This window comes from Eleutherodactylus coqui, chromosome 6 (assembly GCF_035609145.1).
Source record: "Eleutherodactylus coqui strain aEleCoq1 chromosome 6, aEleCoq1.hap1, whole genome shotgun sequence".
In the NCBI taxonomy this organism is placed as follows: domain Eukaryota; kingdom Metazoa; phylum Chordata; class Amphibia; order Anura; family Eleutherodactylidae; genus Eleutherodactylus; species Eleutherodactylus coqui.
The window spans coordinates 200527923-200550459 of record NC_089842.1 but is presented as its reverse complement, the minus strand read 5'-3'; the positions used below and the strand labels follow the sequence as shown (position 1 = coordinate 200550459).

The 22537-nt window shown below is 41.3% G+C and overlaps 1 protein-coding gene across 3 annotated transcripts in view; it reads right to left on the bottom strand.

The window, feature by feature from the left end:
- Nucleotides 1-22537, bottom strand: part of CDIN1 (CDAN1 interacting nuclease 1) — a 318129-nt gene that overhangs the window by 150900 nt on the left and 144692 nt on the right. The gene's annotated exons all lie outside the window — the stretch shown is intronic.

The following is a 22537-nucleotide window of genomic DNA, read 5'->3' as shown; positions in this document are numbered from 1 at the left end:
TGGAATTCTACTTGTAACTGCCATATTCACATATTAATCCCATCTTCTTAACCCTTTCCAATCCACTGTCTGACGTCTGAAGACATTATGATTTAAGGCTGTACAGCTCTGATATTAGAAGACGTCCGTCTGAGTTCTCTTATTGTATATTACCAGCCTCTCTGCTGTCGGAGCCTATCCAACGTGTCACCTCATACAGTACTGGCTTTATCCAGCATTTAGCACCATTGCATAATGGCAGAAAAAGAGTAAGCCCCCTAGGAAAACCAGGATATAAACTGGATTGGAAAGGGTTAAATAAAGTGTCAAAATATTTCACAGCAGCGTAAGTCATTCACATCAGTCTTTGTCGCTGTGTGGAGTCTGACACAGTGATGGAGTCCCGTCGGTTTTGGGTGGAGGCCGCATCAATATACCAACTCCAGTTTAAAAAAAACAACTATTGTTGAATATTGATAATATATTATGCCTGATATTACCATTTTAGCGTTTAGCCTGATCGATTATATTGTTCAGAAAATTGATCAAACAAGTGGAACTGAACAATATAGTTCAGTGTAAATGCAGGCAACGACTGGACGATGAATGAGAATCATGAGCTTCTTGCTCTTTGTTCAGCTTCAACCGGTATAAAAATAAGCGCCGGCTCCTTCACTTGCTGGGCAGTTTAAACACTGATTGCTCAGTGTGTTATATAGGAATGTGCAACAATGGATAACAAATGAGCGAGAACTGTATGATTCTCGAACAGGCTAAAGCGAGCGCGAATGAGCTGCTCATGGCGTCACCAGCTGCTACGCGTAGGCAAATGAGAAATGTCCCGTATAAAAGTGACATCTATGGGGAAGTCAATGCGTCGAAAAACAGAGTCAGGAGTTATACTTTCTGGTTCCACAGTGTTTGGCCAAAAAAAAAAAGAAGGACAAAGAAAGAGAAAAAAAGAAGAAGTTTTCTTGGACTTAGGCCCCATTTACACGCAACGATTGTCATTTGAACGAATGAACGACTTTTTTTGCATACAAATGCTGAGCATTTACACTTCGTTAGAAGTCTTCTCCATTTCCCTCATTAGCGAAAGTAAATGTAGTATATCTTGTTTGCTCAGGTGGGCGTGTGTTTATGCGAAGAATCTCTAACAGCAGGTTTTTAATTAGTGTGAAGATAAGACATTGCCTTCTACCACATGAGTAAAGAAGTGGTCAATGTGTTTAGCCTGGCAAACAATCACCCCTCCCCTCCAGACCTTTGGTTTAAATGACATTTGTTCAATCCCTTGAAAGACTAAACGAAAAGTGAACGAACTAATAACTATGTTTTATGCAGGCTGAAACTCCGTGATAAACGACAAGTGAATGAATAGTGCACAATGGCTTTGCATTTACATGGAATGATTATCGTGCAAATTTGCTTGTTTAAACACATTTGAAGTGATAATCGTTGCATGTAAATGAACCTTTAAATACAGATGACTTATCTGTAGGATATCAGATGGGTGATTATCCAAATTCTGGCCTCCCCTGCTGATTAGCTGTTTCAAGAGGCAGCGATACTGGAGTGAACAGCGTAGACTCTTCTTTGGCCAGTGATGCCACGTTTATCAGTCACAATGCCTTTTTTGTAGCTCAGTTCCATTCTAGTGAATGGGATTCAGCTGCAGTATCAGACACTACTGTATGTCCAGTTCTGTGGCTATCATACAATGGAGAGGTCACAGTGGTGGGTAAGTGATTCTTATAAATATATACAAATCTGAAGAATTACAATGACAACCATGATCTCGACTATAAGTTTTCTTCCCGCCATAATCTAGGCAGACTAAAGGCCCACCATACATTTTGTTACATGGTGTTGTTGAGGCTACTCTCCAAGTTTCAGATATATTTCAGCTGAGTAAAGTAAACACAAGCCTAAACAACACAACAAACACTGAAATATTAAGTGAAATTATCCAGTGACTTAATTGGTCAAGAAGTATCTTCGCTGAAAGCACTTCATAAACAAATAATTTGTATACCAAAGCCTCAATCTGAGGAGTGAAACATCTTTTGAAGAAGAAAGAGATGATGCTGCTCCTGATATAATATGTTTAATGTCTTTCTCATTAAGCTAATAAGTTGCCAGTAAAGAAGACATTCTCATATCTTGCAGATTTTCTTTACTCATCAGTGTCAGTGGACTTATAATTTGAAGTTTAATTAAACTTGTATAAGTATAGGTTTAATTATTAAATAAGTCTCTTCCACCACTACAGAAACATCTTCAGCAGGCGCTGGTAATGATGCTAGAAAATGTGCTCCAAGTTCTGTCATTTAAGTGCATGGAAACAGTATCTGCACTTATATCAGCCAGCTAGCATGATAACATAGTATATACAGGTCCACCATGAAAGTTCATTAACAAAGTTGGTGAACCTCTAACTTAAAACTTTTCCTATGTTTGTATAAAATAATTCTAGTGCTCAATTTAAAGGGCTTCTCTTGTTTCGAAAACACTTTTTCAAATACCCAATTATTGGAGATGAGCGAGTATACTCGCTAAGGGCAATTGCCTTTAGCGAGTACCTGCCCGCTCGAGACAGAAGGTTCGGGTGCCAGCGCGGGGGAGCGGTGAGTAGCGGCAGTCAGCAGGGGTGAGCGGGGGGGGGGGGGGGGAAGAGGGAGAGAGAGATCTCCCCTCCGTTCCTCCCCACTCTCCCCCGCAGCACCCTGCCCACCGTCGGCACCCAAACCTTTTGTCTCGAGCGGGCAGGTACTCGCTAAGGGCAATGCTCGCTCGAGCAATTGCCCCTAACGAATATGCTCGCTCATCACTACCAATTAGGTCTAGCTCACACGAGCGCAATTTCATTATTTACGTATATTAAATTGCATATAATATGCGCGTTAAAAAAATGTAGCATATTCTATTCTACAGCGTATTATGAGCGATAGAGCCCTATTGTTCTCTATGGATGCAAAATAAATATTGTATGTACGCAATTACATTGCATATGTGTGACGTTTATACGCAACCTCACTAAGAGACAGGGTGGGAAAAAAAATCAAACAAGTTAGACTGCACATGACAGATACACTGAGAGGTGCTGTCATGCACAGTCAAAAATCACTGCCATACGCAGTGCCATACTGCCATAGGTTCACAGAGCGGTAAAACGCTGCGTTATTCATATCATCTACAAACCTCTGCTGTTTCCTAGCGGTTTTCAACCCTTTTTAGAAGATAGAAAACATCAAGTATTGGTTATTTGTGTTCTTCAACTAGTCTCTGTAAGCCAGGGATCACACGACCAGATTTGAATGTGTTCCCGCGATTAGCGTCCGCTTTGACGCTCTGCGATGAAACGAGGGCATTAAAAGGTATGCGTTTCCGATGGTTCCTTCACACTAACGGGTACGAACTGCGTATTTCAAAAGCGCAGCATGCTCTATTTTACCGTGGATTCTGCGCGTGCAGGTTCCATTTATGTCAATGGAGGCTTCCGACCTGCAGCCCATATGCCATTAACATGGGGTTTGGGCTGCGGGTACCTGCCTCATGGCTAAGCGAGAGTGCGGGAAATACAAACAAAAAAGAACAAAAACCTGCACTGCGCATGGGTGCCTCCATGGTCATCTGCAATACAGGTAAGTGCAGTATGCAGGGTCACCGGCTGGGCTCGTAGCCAGAATCTGACCTGATCGTGTGATTCCGGCCTAAAGGCTGTGTGTTCCCTGGATTTTGTGGTTACTGCATAGAGAAATGTACACATCTTAAATGTTGTTTGTGGGCCAAACCCTTTATCACTTATCTACAGAATAGGTGATAAATGTATAATTGCTTCGGGCACTCAAAGACCACAAGAGCAGGGGTCCTGAGACAGTCCTATTGCCCCAGTCACTGCTTGTACGACTGATGGGGCTACTCGAGCATAAGCATCCTAGACAGAGGTTGGATCTGCAGCCAGCAAGCATCACTTCGGGGAGGTAGCGATCCTCCAATGTGTCTGATAGCCGTGGTGAAGGATCGCAGGGGGGTTTCCCATTGTTTCAATGGGAGATCTTGCATCGCGTGCACCTAGCCCGTAGTGTGATGCTGCCGCTGGCCCCATCTAAACATTGGGCGCTGCAATCTGAGAGCATGCGCAAGATAGAACATGCCGCGATTTGCTTACCGCATAGTATTGCATCACCATGCAGGAAAACATCGCTCGTGTGTATGACCCTATCCAAAAGAATGGGGTTCATATCTGTGCGTCTTGCTCCGTGTTGTACAGACCTCAGATATGGTAGAAATGTTATCCTATCAAGCTATTCAGATGGCCATTTCTTCCTAAACGCTGTTCAAACAGAACACAAATTTCCTGCGCTCTCCAATAGATGCCGTATAGATTGGTCCATGTCCACTGAATGTAAATTGAAAAAACACAGTATTTAATAGAGTTTAGTAGTATGTGCTGAATTGTACACTGCAGTTCACATAATTGTGTGCAAACCCAACCAGAGCTATATGGATGGAGAAGTGCCTCCCCGTCCTACTGCAGCATGTATGTGTCTACATAGTCTAAGGAAAATACATACATAGGATATTGAATGGGAGAATGCAGCTGAAATAGGTGGTTTTCAAACCCCTTTACAGAAATCTCCTTGCCTGTCAGCCTGTACTAAATGAAGATTCTCTATTAAAATGATAGAGCTGTAAATCATTCCTTTCAGTCATTCTGCATGCCCAGTAGGGTTTCTATCTGTTTTACAAAGATGGCAATCTTATTAGAAACTGGTGACGGATAAGGCCCTCACCGCTGAGCAAAAATGCACATTTACCTTGACAAGCAAAAATGTTCAAATACCAAGTTATTTCTACATAAGCATAAGTGTGTATAAATGTGTAATTTCAGTTGTATTATAGGTGCTCCAAAAATCTTACAGCAATTTCTCAATTCAAATACGGATAGTTAAAGAGCCAACTAAGTAATAAGAAAAAAAATTATAAAAGCGTTCACTGAAAATGCAATAGTCAATATAAGCATCAATACTATGGAATTATATATAGCATGTTTCCCTGAAAATAAGCCCTAGTCTGATCTGTCAGGATTTTTGGGGAGGCTTGAAAAATATAAGCCTTAGCCCCAAAATAATCCGTAGCAGCATTACATAAAAAAAGGAATACTTTACTTAGCAGGCTCAGTCCAGTTCCCTCCCGCTGCTCTCCAGAGCTCAAGCGTGGTTCCCGCAGTCCTCGGCCACCTATGCAAGATTACTTCGTGGTTATAGATTCATAAATCCCACCTCCAGGAAGCGATGGCATTGGTTGGTTCTTCAAGCACTGCTCAGCCAATTAATGCAGCCCTCGATGAACCAATGCAATGCCTGTGATTGGTTCATTGAGCGCTGCATTGATTGGTTCTTTGAGCGCTGCTCAGTCAATCAGAGCCATCACTTCCTGGAGGCGGGATTTATGAAGTGATCTTCTGTGGGCGCCAGAGCTCTGGAGAGCTGCAGGAGGGATCTGGACCGAGCCTGCTAGGCAAGTATAATAAGACATCTCTGAAAATAAGAACTAGTGCCTCTTTTGGCGCAAAAATTAATACAGGGTCATATATTCAGGGAAACATTGGAGTAAAAAAAATACAATGTGTTCTTCAAGAAAAATGTTGATAAAATATATATTATAACAATACATATTAAGACAATGTAGCATTGCGATGCATAAGCTTGGAGAAGGATCTCGGTTAAAAGAAAAACTGTGAAAAGAAAGTAAAAACTGTGAGCGTGCTATATGGTTAGTCTATTAAACAAATATAGACTCGTTAGAGTCCTCCTAGTAGTAGCTGTTATGGCAGTAGGTTTGTCCTTGGACCTAAACAGGAAATGTATGGTTGCTTAACTTTTTGCAACATGGAGCAGACTTCCATTGATCTAAAATGAGATCATGGTGGAAAACAAAATTGATTTAAGATTGAAATAATTATATTTATGCCAAAAGAGCAAAATAACGAGCTAGTCGTAGACTTGCAATATAAAACCTGCCAGGCATCTACCCACGGTGCCAATGTTTCAATTCTTAATCTTACAAATACATTTGAGATCGAAGTGTTAAACATCAACTGAAGTGTTGGATTCATTAGCTTTATCAAATCAAGATGGGAAAGCTGAAGAAAACTCAGTAACTGGGAAACTGTAATTTTAGTTTACTTACAAAACAAGCATGAAATATATATATCTTTTATCACAGAAACAATGCAACTCCACGGGCTTGTCTAGTATTGCAGCTCAACTTCATTCACTTGTATGCGGCTGAGCTACAATACCAAACACAGCCCGTGGACAAGGATGGGGAAAGAGTAGACCCTTCTTACTCATCTTAGACACACTCTTTAGATAAAGGTAGAATTTTTTTTTTAAGCTCTTAACGACCATCCAATTACCTTTTTACAGCCATTAAGTGGCTTGATTCGGATGCATATGCCTTTTTACTGCGTTGCATCACAAGCCTGGTACGGGTCTCCCATGCCAAGGCGAGTAGGTGCTCAGCTGCCTAATGACAGCTCAGCACCAGGCTAAACCTCCAGTTCATGCTGTTTAACTGTTTATATTCCGCAGTTTATACAACCACAACATGTGGCTGACAGAGCGAGGAGGCTCCCTCTGTCACCCATCAGATCCCCACAATGTGATCACGAGGCCCCGGTGGGTTGGAAGGACAAACGGAGTGTTGAACATTGTCTCCGGATCTGCCATCTACAGTGGCCAAAGATGTTCGGCCTCTGGCTGAGTTTCATAGGCAATATAATACACAACATTACTGAAGTATTGTACTGTATTATACAAACGATCTAAAGTTATGAACTTCAAGTCCTCTAGTGGAACAAAAGTAAAAAGCTTAAGAAAAACAAAACTAAACCTTCCCCCCTTTGTATGTAAAAAAAAACCTCCACAAATTTGGTACTGCCATATTTATAATAACCCATGTAAAAGATATAATATTTAACCCGTACATTGCACGCTGTGACAAAAAATGGCAAAATAGCTAATTTAGTATATCTAGCCTCACAAAAAAAATGGAATAGAAAGTTATCAAAAAGTCATATTGATCAACAAATGGTTATTATCAAAAAGTACAACTTTATACAAATACTAAAAAATACACTCACACAGCATGGTCGATGGAAAGAAATGTTAGGGATCCTTGAATGCAGTGATAGAAAAAACCTAAAAAAAAACTAAATAAATTAAGTACTGCTATTATTTATACTGCAGGGTGAACATTGTTTTAAAAAAAAAAACAGAATTGATGATTTTTTCTTACCTTGTTTCTAGAAAAAAATGTAATAAAACGTGATCAAAAATGGGATAAATGAAGAGCTTTCCCCAGCCAAAAAATAAACTCTATGAGTGGATATATAAAAATATTATGCCTTTTGGAACGTGGCAACACAAAAACAAATCTTTGAAACAGAAGAAGTGCATTTAGTGTACAAAAACAGCAAAACATAGACTGTATGAGGCCCGCAGTGGTCACCGTCTGTGAGCCCAGCCGGTGACCCTGCGTACCTGCTTGAACTGTATTGCGGATCACCGCGGCGGCCTGCCGGCGTCTTTTCTGTTTGTATTCCCTACACCATTGCTTAGTAATGACGCGGGATCCACAGCCTATATGCAATGTTAATTGTGGATGGGCTTGGAGTCGCACGCCTCCACTGACTTAAATGGAGGCTGTCAGTGGGAAAATAGAGCATGCTGCGATTATTCTTCAGCTCATGGAATATGCAATTCATATCTGCAAGTGTGAAGGAAAAAAATCGAAACTACATGCCTTTCAATTCCTGCATTTAGCAGCAGATCCTCTGTGCAGACGGTGATCGCAATTTCTGCAATTAAGGTCGATTTATGTAAGACCCCACCCTAAAGTTTGCATAGCTGTAACAGTGCTGACAGACAATAATGTTATCTCTTTATTTATTCTGTACACTGAATGCCGTAAAAATGAAATCCAAAAAACAAATGGCAGAATTTTTTTCCCCCAACCCCTTCCTCTAAAAAATTAATTACAGTTCTACAATATATTGGCAGTATCCCAAAATTACGCCATTAAAAAAAATACAATTTGTCCTGGAAAAAAACAAGCCCTCATACAGCTATGTCGATGAAAAACTAAAAAGTTATGGCTCTTTCAATGAAGAAAATTGTTTGAGCATGAAGGCGCAAAATAGGCCGGTCACTAAGGAGTAAATAGAATGTGAAGAAAATAAAAGAAACCAAAACTATCAACAAACACACAGAATCTAAAAACAGACCCTTAGCATCTAATCTTCAGCACACCTCCACAAGTTTATAATCTTTAAGTACACAGCATCTCAATATTTAGCAGTTGCTGAATGAGATATGCAAGCAGCGGGGAGGTAGAAGAACTAGCAACGGAAAGTGCAACTACTGGAAAATCTTGAGTGATAATTACTAACACTCTGATACTTGCATGTTTCTATAGTTGTTGGATTATGAGCTTGGCTGTGTCCCACCAAACTATTTCCATTGTATACATCTATGTAATTATAGGCAGTCAAGAAATGCCCCAATTTGTGCAAAAAAAGAGCTTAGGCTGCTTCAATATAAGATATTACACGCCAGGAGACGATCAATTTCATATTGGGTGACTTTTCCTTTTCCAGTGCTATTACGTTTTTCTTGCTTTTTGCATTCAGGCACTTTGTCACTGCAAATAAAATGAGATGTTAAAAATATACTGCCTCTGAGTGCCAGAGAGTGCATTTTTGGACTCATTCTATCACAGTGGCTGCTTTTTTACTGATGAAGTTCTGTCTAGAAACCCTTATGAGGAAGATAATTCATGCTTCTATATATGTCAGGTGAGGACAATCGAAGCTCTTCTATTTTACCTTCTGCTGCTGTCTGTTGCACTACAACATGAGCATACTGTCTGCCATACTCTGCAAATCACACAGAGAACACTATGCCATGTGCAGGAGGTCTACTATCTAACTCATCGACCCCCTCTACAGGAGTAAGCTTACATCTAATCATTGTACACATATACACAGTGCTGTGCGTACAATGCGGCAATCTGATAGGAGAAACTGATCATATTTAAGTTCACGGCAATTGCAAAGTCATTAAATTTGATATATTTTGTTATTAGGGACTTGACATGATGCCATTGGCTGCTGGAAATCCTCCTGCCTAGCCAATGCAGGGAGCCAGTCTGTCTGTTAAAAGGGTTTGGTTTTACATATATAAGCAATGAACACTTCAGCTTACTCGAAAAACATGAATAAGTCATGTCATCAATATTCAAAAAAGTTATTGAATCATTTTAGAAAATAGCTGGTCTTCCCTATTAACCATTGGATAGCAGGGGATAGAACCGCTGTATGTTATAGTGGTTGTGTGTGATCTTCACACTTGATGATGGCAGTAATAAGCGGACTGTTGGGGTTTTTATTACTATAATTCCTTCAGAATGAATGACGACAGTCACATGTATACAAAGTGCTATGTGATAAAAGTGTTGAATGGATACACCTGATAATGAATGTGATATTTGGTCATCTCACGTTTTATATGTGACTGTATCAACTAAAGACATACACCAAAGTTCTGCTATCTACTTGTCAGGCCTATTACATGGGGTACTTAGCAGATTACAGTACTGCTAGCTTGACTGTAGGATAGAAGTGACATCCTCACCAAAAAGTCACATATGTCTGCCCTGTGACCCCAGCATTACTACAAGTCATCAGCGTTTCGGGAAACATTTGGGGCTATATCTGGCAATCGTGTCACATGGAAGCCTAGAAACATAGTTGTATAATGACTCCATACAATCTTTCGGCTGCATGGAACCACAATGAGCCCATAAACTTCAATGGCGCTCTACTCTACCATTGCATCTCTCCAATTTCATACAGAGGCACACAGAAGTTTTCTGTCAGTCTGATTACTTGGTCATGTTCTCCACATGTTAAAGAAGTGGATGTGGACCCTCTTTGCCACACACTGATTTGGCTTACAGCTAATTCTGGAGGCAGCACTTGGGGGACCCCGATTTTCACGCTTTACTCCTCCAATTGGAATTTGGAATCGATGCGGGGACTCAAAGCCATAAGTTGAATAAGTAGTCTCGATGGTGTTGTAGCTGATGCAACACAAGGCCAACACATGGTACTTAAGGGTGTAGACAGAGTAGTAAACAGTAGACAAGCGGAGATCTGGGAAGACAGCACAAATTTCAGTATGACGATCAGGCAACGGGTCAGAGCTGGCAGAACAGGTTCAATATGGTAATCAATCTGGGTCGGGCATGTGGCTAGCATTAAGAGTAGCCCGATTATGTAGCTGAGGTCAGGAATTGAGAACTCAGAATAGTTAGAAAAATGCCTAGGAAGCACAAGAAATACACTTACACAACAGAAAAAGACCAAATGGCTTAGGCATCTTCCATACGGGGAGGATGCCTAGTATAGTCAGGATTAACAGATGATAGGTAGGATAAAATATAAAAGGATGCACACTGGCCCTTAAGAAAGCAGGAGCATACACACCATTTGGGCAGAGAAAGAATCTTCCAGAGAAGTGGATGTGGCATCTGCCGGAAGCAAGAAGTCAGTACATGAGGATCCCAGAAGGACGGCGGCAGCAGAGACTAAGCGGAGCACTGTGACATCTTAGAAGTATTGTTTATACAAGCCAATTTCCATAATACGGCACCGTATGGAGCGGCCATGCACAGAGTCACGATACACAAGGGACAAAGTTTGCCACTGTAGTGAACAGCCTCCTGCACTTGCCTCGACCATGAGTATAAGGCCAAGTACTTTCTCACAATGCATGACACAACAAGAAGTTGCATCCAAAACATTCTCGCTGTGGAGCAAGTTGGCGCTATGCAAATAAAGATTATTATTATCAACAACCTTTATTTAGGAAGTAAACACGTACTTATTGAAAGCATGTAACAAATTCAAAAATAAACTGTTTATGCTACAAAAAGGCAAACGGTCATTACATGATTTCCCCTGAGGAAGCTGCATATAACGCGGCGATACTCATGGGGTTTGGGGTCCTGCTACAGGGATATATTTTGTGGCTACTTAAGCCTGGATTTATCTACACTATATGGACAAAAGTATTTGCACACTGCAGAAAATCAGCAAATATGCAAATACTTAGTTTGCTGAACGGCATGCTGGGAAGGGCATGGGTGAAGTAAAAAGCTGCTCATTTTGTAATAACTATTCAGTCATCCAATCAAGCACTTGTGGGACAAACTGGAGCGACGGGTACAACACCTCCACACCCCCCCATCTCACAGCAATCTCTTCTCACAGCCTTGTACAAGGAATGGCGAGCTATTCCTGCCCAGACTTAGAGAACTTCTGGAAAGTCTGCCTCGACGTGTCACCACTGTAATACAAGCAAAAGGAGGGGGGCATGTTACTAAATAGAAGAATAAAGCACTATTTCTGAAAAACGAGCAGTGTCCAAATACTACTGTCCATATAGTGCATATTCCCTCTCGGAAGCATGCATGGTAATTAGGATTAATTTACTACCTTCCAATACCAGACTTTCCAATTTTGAAACTTCGCTCTGCACTCACGTGATGTTTTTTGCTGGCCCAATAAAAAAAAAAAAAAACGATAAGCGAGGCGTTCCGAGGAAATGCCCAAACATAGGACATGCTGCGATTTTTTCAAGCACCGCGATGCAATGCAGGAAAAATAATCGCTTATGTATATGACCCGGTTCAAAACAACAAGGTACATATTCATGTGAGATTTGTGCGTCTCACAACGCACAAACATTGTCCGATTTTCTCAATTGTGTGAAAGTGGCCTTATAGAGACATGAGCTGTAGTCTCTTATATCTACACCGTGGGGTCTTCAAAGCTTTGGGTTGCTAAAATACTAGGTGACAAAACATGTGCCACAAAAAAAATTGCCCCCACAGGTGACAAAAATGCCGTACAAGTGTGTGTGAGCTTGCAACTCCTAGATGGTTATTGATGAGGCCACATTGCTTCCAAAAAGGACTATTGTATAAATATACTATAATTACATAAGTAACCAGCAGAATCTGAAGTGTTTTATAAGGCTCTCACGTCTGACTGATCACCCAAAGTCTTTTTCGTGGCAGGTAGGGAAATCCAAGGGAACAGTATGAATCATGATATATCTGGGGGAAAAAATGAAGGGACAGAGCAAAACACAAAAAACAATTCCTTTCAAGCGTCAGGGCAGCTGACTTGAAATTTTAGGTGCTGAATAAATCGTTAACCCATTCCTTCAGAGCGATTTACAACGTGGCACAGAAACGCTTTAAGGTTACCGATAGCTCCAGAACTCCATTCCAGCTGTTCAGTGTTTTGCAAGAGAGGATAGGATGGAGAAGCAGCAGTACGGGGGTGGTAAACCAAGGAGAGGAGGGTAAGAAAGAAGAAAGGAGGTAGTGGTGGGGGACGACTGAAGGGGAGATTGCTGACAAAGCTTTGTTCTTACTTCTAACTGCTAAAACCTGGAAGGCACACTCTTCATATTATTTTCAGCTCATTTTTCTCCTAGACTGGTTCATCTGAAATACCTTCCTCCCGATCTATAATGGCATGGCCGTTCAGCGAGAAACGAGAGAGAGTTATATTTTCCCCTTGAGTTAGGACGCCTTGTGAGAAATGATAATGGGTAATCAATAAAGTGGGAAATATGAGGCCACAAACTTTATGAAGCCAAAGAGACGTATTACTTCTGAACAACACTTATTTTCCTTAACAAAGTCACTACTAGGCTGTACCTAATAATCTGAAGGAAAATCGAAAGAGCTGCTACCGCATCAGCAATATTGGCAACTTATTCCACTTTAATGGCATTTTGATTGATTTTTCAGCCTAATGGTAGTTTTATAGATTTGACGCTGCTCCTGCAAAATAGTTGTGTGTGTAATAAACATCCCTGAAGGCAAACACTGACCATTAAGGCCCTTGTCTTACTAGGGAGTCATAATTGAAGCATGGCCCGCACAGCCGCTGGCTTTTAATTTTTTTTTTCTTCATTTTGTAAAAAAAAAAAAAAAAACCTTTTTTTTTTCTCTGGTCAACCTCAGAATCTCATCAGTGCATCCACAGCTTATTAAGAGGATGATGCTTTTTCGACATTTGTGCAAAAAGGAAGAAAAAAAAAATCATAAACAGGCTGACCTTGACAATGACTTTGGGTGTTTCAGTAAAGCACTGACCTGCCGGAAAATGGAGACCTTGGCGCTAATAAATCAAGTACGTCTTAAAATGAGTTACCCTAATGCTCATTCATCATAGCTGCAATGCCATTTGCAGAACAGAATAGGAAGGAGGGGGAGGAAAGTTGTCTAGCCTTTACTAACCCTGAAGCAAATAAAAACCATTTAACACCTTCACTTAATGCATTGCAGGTCTCTCGGCACTTAAAAGGTTAAATGACTTAAGTGGTCCCCAGTGTGAATCTCAACTGATTTCTTTTTTTGCTCCCCATGCCTCTTAAAAGAAAAGTGGTTCATTAACCTAGTAGGCTCAAGTGCAACAAACATCCCGTGGATTAAACTCTTGGTGCCGTCACCTTCTGCCACGTTCACGAGCAGGTTATCCTTCAGCTTGCTGGTTTACAAACCAAAAAGGCAGAAAAACAAATGAACCTGCAACTCAAAAGATCGTAAACGCCAAAATTCTATTTGCAAGCGTTTACTAATTAATGACCATTTTTATGCCAACGCCAAGTACTTTGCTCAATAATATTAAGAGAACACATAAGCTTCACATTCCAACCCCAAGTTGCTTAAAGGGGTTGTCCCGCGCCGAAACGGGTTTTTTTTTTTTTTAACCCCCCCCCCGTTCGGCGCGAGACAACCCCGATGCAGGGGTTAAAAAAACAACCCGCACAGTGCTTACCTGAATCCCGGCGGTCCGGCGTCTTCATACTTACCTGCTGAAGATGGCCGCCGGGATCCTCTGTCTCCGTGGACCGCAGGGCTTCTATGCGGTCCATTGCCGATTCCAGCCTCCTGATTGGCTGGAATCGGCACGTGACGGGGCGGAGCTACACGGAGCCGGCATTCTACACGAGCGGCCCCATAGAAGACTGCAGAAGACCCGGACTGTGCAAGCGCGGCTAATTTGGCCATCGGAGGGCGAAAATTAGTCGGCTCCATGGGAACGAGGACGCCAGCAACGGAGCAGGTAAGTATAAAACTTTTTATAACTTCTGTATGGCTCATAATTAATGCACAATGTACATTACAAAGTGCATTATTATGGCCATACAGAAGTGTATAGACCCACTTGCTGCCGCGGGAAAACCCCTTTAATCTTCAGGGGTATCAGTCTGTCCAGTTAGGAAGCAGAAGTGATTGTGAATCAGTTTCACCTGCTTTGGTGACAATGAAAATGACAACAGGTGCGGCTGCAGAGGTGACAGCAGGACAGCCACCAAAAAGGGAATGGTTGTGCAAGTTATTTTCTCCGTATCCTTCCTGATTCTTCTCTAGTTAGTACCTACAGCACAATGAGGTTGCACAGGTAGTCCTGCTCCTCCAACATAGCACAGGCATAACATGCTGTCACAAGGAGGTTTGCAGTGTTTCCCAGCAGGTATGAAGCTGATGCAAGGACATCGGCTGTTACAGGAGGAGAGCTGGGCAAAGCCATTGATGGGCACCAACCCAGCATCAGGACTGGCATCTGCTCATTTGTGCAAGGAGGAACAGGAAGAGCACTGGCAGAGGCTACAAAATAACCTCTAGCAGGCTACTGGTCTGCATGTTTGTGACCACTCTGCCAGAAACAGACACCATGAGGGTGGCATGTGAACCTAACATCTTGTAGTGCAAGGTCCTGAACTTTTTTTGGGGGGGGGGGAATGGGAGTGGCTTGTGGGGAGTGGGTGTGGCCATCCACCCAACCCCATTTATGGATAATTTACACCAGAAACTGCCAAATTCTAAAAGAAATCTAATCCAGCATCTAACCCTTTATATCTTAATATCCCAGTCGGCACACAATGCACCTCAATTATGAAGACTAGTGTTTGAAAAAACACTCCTAATAAAATTCCACTATATTGTTGTGAAGATTTGTTTATGAGCACCTTTAAAAGGTTTTCATGGGTTTTCCTTATTGTATTATTAATGCCTCCATGGCCCCCTTAGTGTAGTAATAATGCACCTCATGGCCTATTTATAGCAATGATAATGCCTCCATGGTCCCTTTATTATAATGCTAATGCCCCCATGGCCCACATAAAAAAAAACAAATAAAAACACAACATTCACCTTTCTCCTCCTCTTTCCCAGCCTCAGCAGCTTGTGCAGGAGTGGTCCTGATTAAATGATCACATGATCGCTATGGCTGACTGCCGGCCTCAGTGTTGCTCAGTAATTCTGAGGCCGAAGATTCGCCGCAGTGCGATTGCTCTACCCAGAAGTGAAGAGAGCAGAGCAGAGTGGGGCCCTGGAGCAGTGAGAGAGGTGAATATGCGTATTTCTTTTTATCTACATCTCGGTCTGTCCTGATTGTGTTCCCCACAATCAGGACAGACGGTTGCATCCTCCGCCAGGTGGTAGAAATGGGAATGATGTGATTTTTTACTGGCCTTTGGACTGCCAGTCCTCTTACTGTCAGTTTCCTCCAAATTACAAGTGCCTTTTGATGGTGTTGGAAACTTTACTGACTGCCACCTTGGTTTTCTTAGCAATTTCACAGTAGGATAGACCTACACGTCTCAGGGTTATAATTGTCTGTCTCCTTTGATTAATTGCCTTTTTCTTGCCATTATCATAGCAATGTTATCTGTCCCGAAGAACAAAGCCGCCATACAGGAGCTGTAATACAGTGTGTTCCGACACTGTTTATATAGTCTCAGAGGGTTTGGAAGTAATCTACAAAAGTTGAGACACCTGTAGGAATAGTTTGCATCCAATTTCAATCCATGTTTCACAAAGGCAGAGAGGCTTAAGAAAGTGCTAAATTATAATTCATAGAAAACCCCCTACAGAAGAGTAACCTAAAACAACCGTTTTATTCATAAATAATTAAAACCATGGGATCTAAAGGGACAAACACATATACACCTAGACTCTATAGTAAAAAGGTGAACAAACCCCAAAGATGTAAGAAAAAGGGGATAACTAAGCCCTGATGGATGGTAGGGCCTAATAAAGGGTGGTGAATAAACCTAATTTTGTAAAGGAGTTCCACCAAAATGTAAAAGTTGCCATATAGTGCCATAAATCCAAAGTTAGAATGATATCAAAACTTGGTAATTGTGTTTTTATTACTTAGAGATAGTTATATCTTTCCATTCCATAATGGCAGCCATTTTTGTAAAAGGTGACAGAAAAGGAACCCTACTGGTTGTCACCCTTGAACTGCCTTCTCAAACAACAATGATCTATCATTTTGTCAGCTATAAGCTATAGAGAAAGTAATTTTTTAACTGAGAAGCTAATTCAAAGATGGCAACCAATATGGCTGCCTTCCGTGCTCTTTTGCAAAAATGCCCACATGAATGAAAAAAAATGTCATATTTTTCTAACTAAAAGAAACATAATGAATACATTGTGGCTGCAGTTTTAAATTCTGACATACTGATATACAGCATAGTAATTTTTGAGATTCCTAAGTATTAATTCATCTTAACAGAACCCTTCGTTAACTGTCTGGGAAATTAAAGTGGTTGCCCACAGAATAGGTTAAAAAATTATGAATGCTGGGTTACAACCATTGGGACTCCAAGAGATAACAAAACCGTTGAGCCCCGAGTTCCACTAGTAAATGAAGCAGTAATCCCATATGCATTCCCTTCCTTTAGGCTGAGGGAGAAAGCAGAGTGTAGTGCTCAGATATCTCCATAAACAGTGAAAGAAGTGGTGGTCACGCATGTATGCCACTGTTCCATTCATTAGTGGGACTCGGGGTGCACTGTTCTTGTAATCCCTAGGTGTCCCAGTGGCTGGACTCAAAGCGGTTATACACTTATGTCTCGTGTTGTGTGGTGCAGAGTACTAAGGCAGCAGAATGCAGTCCTAAACTCTCGCTCACGACCTGAAGGTTGCGGGTTCAATCCCTGCATGGTTCAAGGTTACCTCAACTTTCAATCCTTCCGAAGTTGGTAAAATGAGTACCCAGCTTGGTAATAAATAAATTACCTGAAAGCGCCTTACAAATAACAAGTCCCTTTCCTCTTGTGTCTTATCATGTGGACAGGTGATAAATATTTTTTTTCGGATAACCCCTTTAAATGTAAATATCGTTTTGCTTCTGCAATAAAAAGAGCATTACACTGTTACATATATACTAATATGATACTATGACATTATTATTTTCTAGCACTTACATTCTATAATACCCTCAACAGTTCTGCTGACTTTCTTTCATTCCTTTCCATTTTATGCTCACGTATAATAAAGCTGAAAATACACGGCGCCACCTGTACATATAAATAGTGGTGTTCTCTCTGACCTGTACGATACTGATGACAAACCACGGGAGCCGGATTATTTGAAGCAAGAAGGAGCACGGTGGGATGTAAATAGGAGCTGCACCTGCATTTGGCAAGCATGCACAGTGAAGGCGGTCCCTGCCAGGTGTCAACTGAAGATGTAAAACATCTCCTGTGGTGACTTATGGAAATAAACTGCACAGGGAGAGAAGGTAATAAGCTAAACTGATTTTGATATATTTTACCTTTCAATATAAATTATACAAAATCACGAATCTAATCTCTGTGTACACACATACGCATATGATAATTCACCCTCCGCTTACTCCAGCGTTCCTTACATAAAGAAATTACCAAACAACTATGTTACCCTAAGTAAGTGATGTAATAAACTGCACTATTTTTGGATCTCAGTCCTTGGCTTTGGCTTTATAAACCAAACTAATACAATCTGTAAATGCAAAAGGGAACCGGTCATATGGAAAATGCAATCCAATGTGTGGCCAACATCATACAGAGTACGCAATGCGAAGCAGATATATATATATATATATATATATATATATATATATATATATATATATATATATATATATAGGCCTGTATCCATTTAACTCTTATATAGCACATACATATTCTGCAGCGCTGTACATCATAGGGTTTTGTCCCCATTGGGGCTCACAATATAAATTCAGCTATTAGTATGTTTTTGGAGTATGAGAGGAAACCAGTGTACCCGGAGGAAATCTAAGCAAACACAGGGAGAACATACTTCTTGGTCAGACTTGAATCCAGAACCTCAGTGCTGTAAGGTAAGAGTGCTTACCACTAAGACACTGTGCAGCATAACTTGTCATTTATTCATGTAAAATAGTGTGCAAATGGAAAAAATGCTGCAAATTAAGAATTTTTTTTCAAAAATAGAAGGTGTCTGATTGACTCTAAATGTATTCTGCAATTTATTCAGGACAACAACCCCAAATAAACAGCCAATATCATTAAGAATTATCTTCAGCATAAAAGGAGAACAGGGAGTCCTGGAAGTGATAATGATATATTTGACATGGCACCCAGGATCTCCACAGGAAATGGTATTTATTTTATGTGCGAACAGACACTGGTGGAATAATATCCAGACTAGAATGAGTATAAAAAGAAATTCTAACAACCTTATACAGTGTGGGCTGGCTTAATCACAGATTCATAACTATTGGTTAACACTTGGAGGAAGAGCTAAGGGAGAAAGAATTTACTATCACCTTCTACGAGAAGAGCAGTAAAAGGGGGTTGGAATTAGAGTTGAGCGAACGTACTCTGTCGAGCTTGATGCTTGTTCAAGTATTAGCGTACTCTATGGTGCTCGTTACTCGAACGAGCATCAAGCCGTGTTCAACCCCGCCCCAGTTTTTGGCTCCTCCCCGCTGTGACATGCCTGTTTTGGCCCCTCCCCGCAATGCCTGTCAATGGCAAATTTTTTGCCTGGCAGGCAGGGGAGAAGAGGGAGGGGGAGAGAGAGGGGGAGAGAGAGGGGGGAGAGAGGGGGGGAAGAGAGGGGGGGAAGAGAGGGGGAGAGAGGGGGAGAGAGAGAGAGAGAGACCGAGAAAAAAAAAAAAAAAGCTCAGCACCCAGCATCCCACATAGAAAAATGTCTCTCATTGCAGTCAATGGGGTTCGTTACTCGAGTAGAGCTCTCGAATTTTACGAAAAGCTCGACTCGAATAACGCGGACCCGAGCATTTGGGTGCTCGCTCATCTCTAGTTGGAATGTAAGTTGGGCTATCTTGGTATCCAATTACAACAGTGTAAGTAGAGAAGACTATACTTCAGTATTCTAGCTGACAACAAAGAGGCAATAGCAGTTAAATTAAATTAAATTTTTCTATGTCCTCGTACCACAATAATATGGCCCCAATGAGCCCTGATCTCAAAATTATCCAGTCAGTCTGGGATTATATGAAGAGACAGAAGGATTTGAGGAAGCCTACATCCACAGAAGATCTGTGGTTAGTTCTCCAAGATGTTTTAAACAAAATGCCCTACTGAGTTCCTTCAAAAATATGCGCAAGTGCACCTAGAAGAATGGATGCTATTTTGAAGACAAAGCATGGCCACACCAAGTATTGGTTAAATTTACATTTCTCTTTTCTTCATTCGCTTTGCATTTTGTTAATTGACCAAAAACTATTAGCACTTTTATTTTTTAATCCCTTAAGGACCAAGCTGTTTTGTACCTTAAGGGTGGCTTCACATGAGCATGTTTTTGTGCGTACATAGGTGTGCACCCATGTACGTGCAAAAACTCGCGTGAATGCAGGTCTGTGCATTGTTTTCAATGGAGCCGCGCCTGCTGCCGGATCCATTGAAAACAATGGTCTGCCCGCACCCCTGCATTGTTTTTCAGGGAAGAGCTTTACATATAAGCCCTTCCCTGAAAAACATACATTTTAGTGTAAAAAAAATAAATAAAAAAAAATAAATATATATATATATATACTTATCTGTCTGCCGCTGCTGTGTCCCGTGCGGAGATGAAGAACACATCTGCCGCATGCGGAAGATGTTTCCTTCATCCCTGCTAGTTAAAAAAGAATTCCCTGCTGCTACATCTGCCACATCAGTGACAGATGCAGCAGAGGAATTCTTCAATTCTCTACCGCAGCTGTCACACGTCAGCTGCGGTAGAGGATTCTGCTGCCGGCAATTGATTTCAGGGAAGGGCTTTAAATATAAGCCCTTCTTTAAAAATCAAGTAAAAGTGGTTTAAAAAACAAAAAAAATAGTTACTCACCTCCCTTCAGCTGCCGGGGCTCAGCTGTGTCTTCTCCTGCTGTCCCCTGCACCGTGGTGCTGATTTAAAATCCCCGTCCGCTGAAAGAGCTGAATGTGATTGGCTGAGGTGCTCAACCAATCACAGGGAACTCTCCTTGAATGAATGACGGGCGAGATGTGTGACAGCTGCGGTAAAGAATTGAAGAATTCTTCTGCTGCATCTGTCACAGATGTGGCAGATGTAGCAGCAGGGAATCCTTTTAACTAGCAGAGATGAAGAAAACATCTGCCGCATGCGGCAGATGTGTTCTTCATCCCCGTGGGGGTCACAGCAGCGGCGGAGAGGTAAGTATATATATATATATATATTTTATTTTTTTTTACACTAAAATTTTTCTTTTTCAGGGAAGGGCTTATATGTAAAGCCCTTCCCTGGAAAAGGATATAGGGGTGCCGTCAGACCATTGTTTTCAATGGAGCTGCTGGCAGCAGCCACGGCTACACTGAAAACAATGTGTGCATTCCCTATGGTGCACGCATGTCCTATCTTTGTAGGCACACGCCTGTAAACCACAGACATGTGAACACACCATAGGGAATGCATTGTTGCAAATAGAAGCGTGTCTTTGTGCGTGTGAAGCCACCCTAAGGAAGAGACTCTTTTTATTGATTTTACCCATGTAGCGGTTTAACTGACCTATTTTGTTTCCTCTAGCTATCAAAATTATTTTTACTGCGTTTTTTTTCCCGTGATATATAGGGCGATTTTTAAAATATCTTTTTCACTGACTTTTTTTCCATTTTCTAGTGTTATTGGGGGTAAAATGCTTTTAAAAAATGATTTTTGTAACATTTATAGTTATTCTATTTTTTTAAATTAATATATTTATGCTAAAAAAAATGTGGGAATGGGCTCTATTTGTTTCGGACATTTTGATATATAGTATGTATGGTTTTGGTTCACAGGGCGCATACGGTGACGGTTTTGGTCGGCGTCGGCTTTGGGTTATTTTCTTTCTTATGTATATATTGTTGTTTTATTCTGTAATTTTGTTTTGTGTATGCAATCATGTTTTTTACTATCTACTTATGTACCCCATGACGTCATGTAAGACCTCTGGGGGACATTGTTTTTCTTTCCCACTGTAGCTCGAGCATCCATAGGAGCCCCATAGAGGAAAGCAACCCCTGCAGTGACATTAGTCACTGGCAGAGCTGGCCAGGGTCTATTAGGACCCTCCAGCTCTGCTGTAGCAAGGAACCCCGGTGGTCACATGACCCCCCCCCCCCAGATCCTGCAGTGGAAGAAACCCTTCCACTTTGAGCACTGTGTACTCGGGGAAGGAAAAGGCAGGAAGGGTTAAATCCCCCTCCTGCCTTCTCCTCCAGGTTATCTGCTGGCACTAATAGCGGATAACCTGTCTTGCCTCTAATTGATCAGAATCAGAAGGCTTAAAGTAATTTTACTATCGGCGAGGTTTTAAGCCCAGGACCAGGCACCGTATATTTACCGCGGATTTAATGGATTAAAGCATTATTACATTGTAGCATTTTTCCCCACCTGCCTAAAATGGTTTGCACAATACTGTATATGCCTGCTCATTCTGGTCTTAGGAGTCCAGTGGGCCGTCCTATCAGTGATCAACAGTTTTCCTTTTATAATTGTGTTTACAGAGATATCTGCTAATTACTGATAGGACCGACAACTAAACTCTTAAGCCCAGAATTAGCAGGAATTGAATATGATTAAATGGGAAGTTATACTGAATCTGAGTATAAAACTAGATATGAACCCGCTGCTTACAGATTGGGCTGATGCATGTTCATGATACATATAGTTAAAAATATAATTTTAGACATGCATACAGATGTAGCATTACAAAGAAAATGCTTCCTGTATAGTTCCCAACATTTAAACATCAATTTGCTGGACATTTAAGCATTACTCCGTATGCTCAGAAACACCCCCAAACTAAGGTAAAATGGCTTTTTTTGGCAAATGTTCTCAAATCCGCCTCTTTGTGGTCCTCATACTGTATACGAAATGTATCATACAAAGTAATAAAATGCCATACCATCCCAAGATCAGACAGAAGCCTTCAAAATAATAAACTTGAGGTATTACATCTAGAGTTGAGCGAACATACTCTGCCGAGCTTGATACTCATTCGGGTATTAGCGTACTCAATGGTGCTCGTTACTCGAACGAGCATCACGCAGTGTTCGACCACGCCCCAGTTTTTGGCTCCTCCCCGCTGTGACGTGCCTGTTTTGGCCCTGCCGCAGCGCGCGTCATTGGGGGAGAGAGAGGGAGA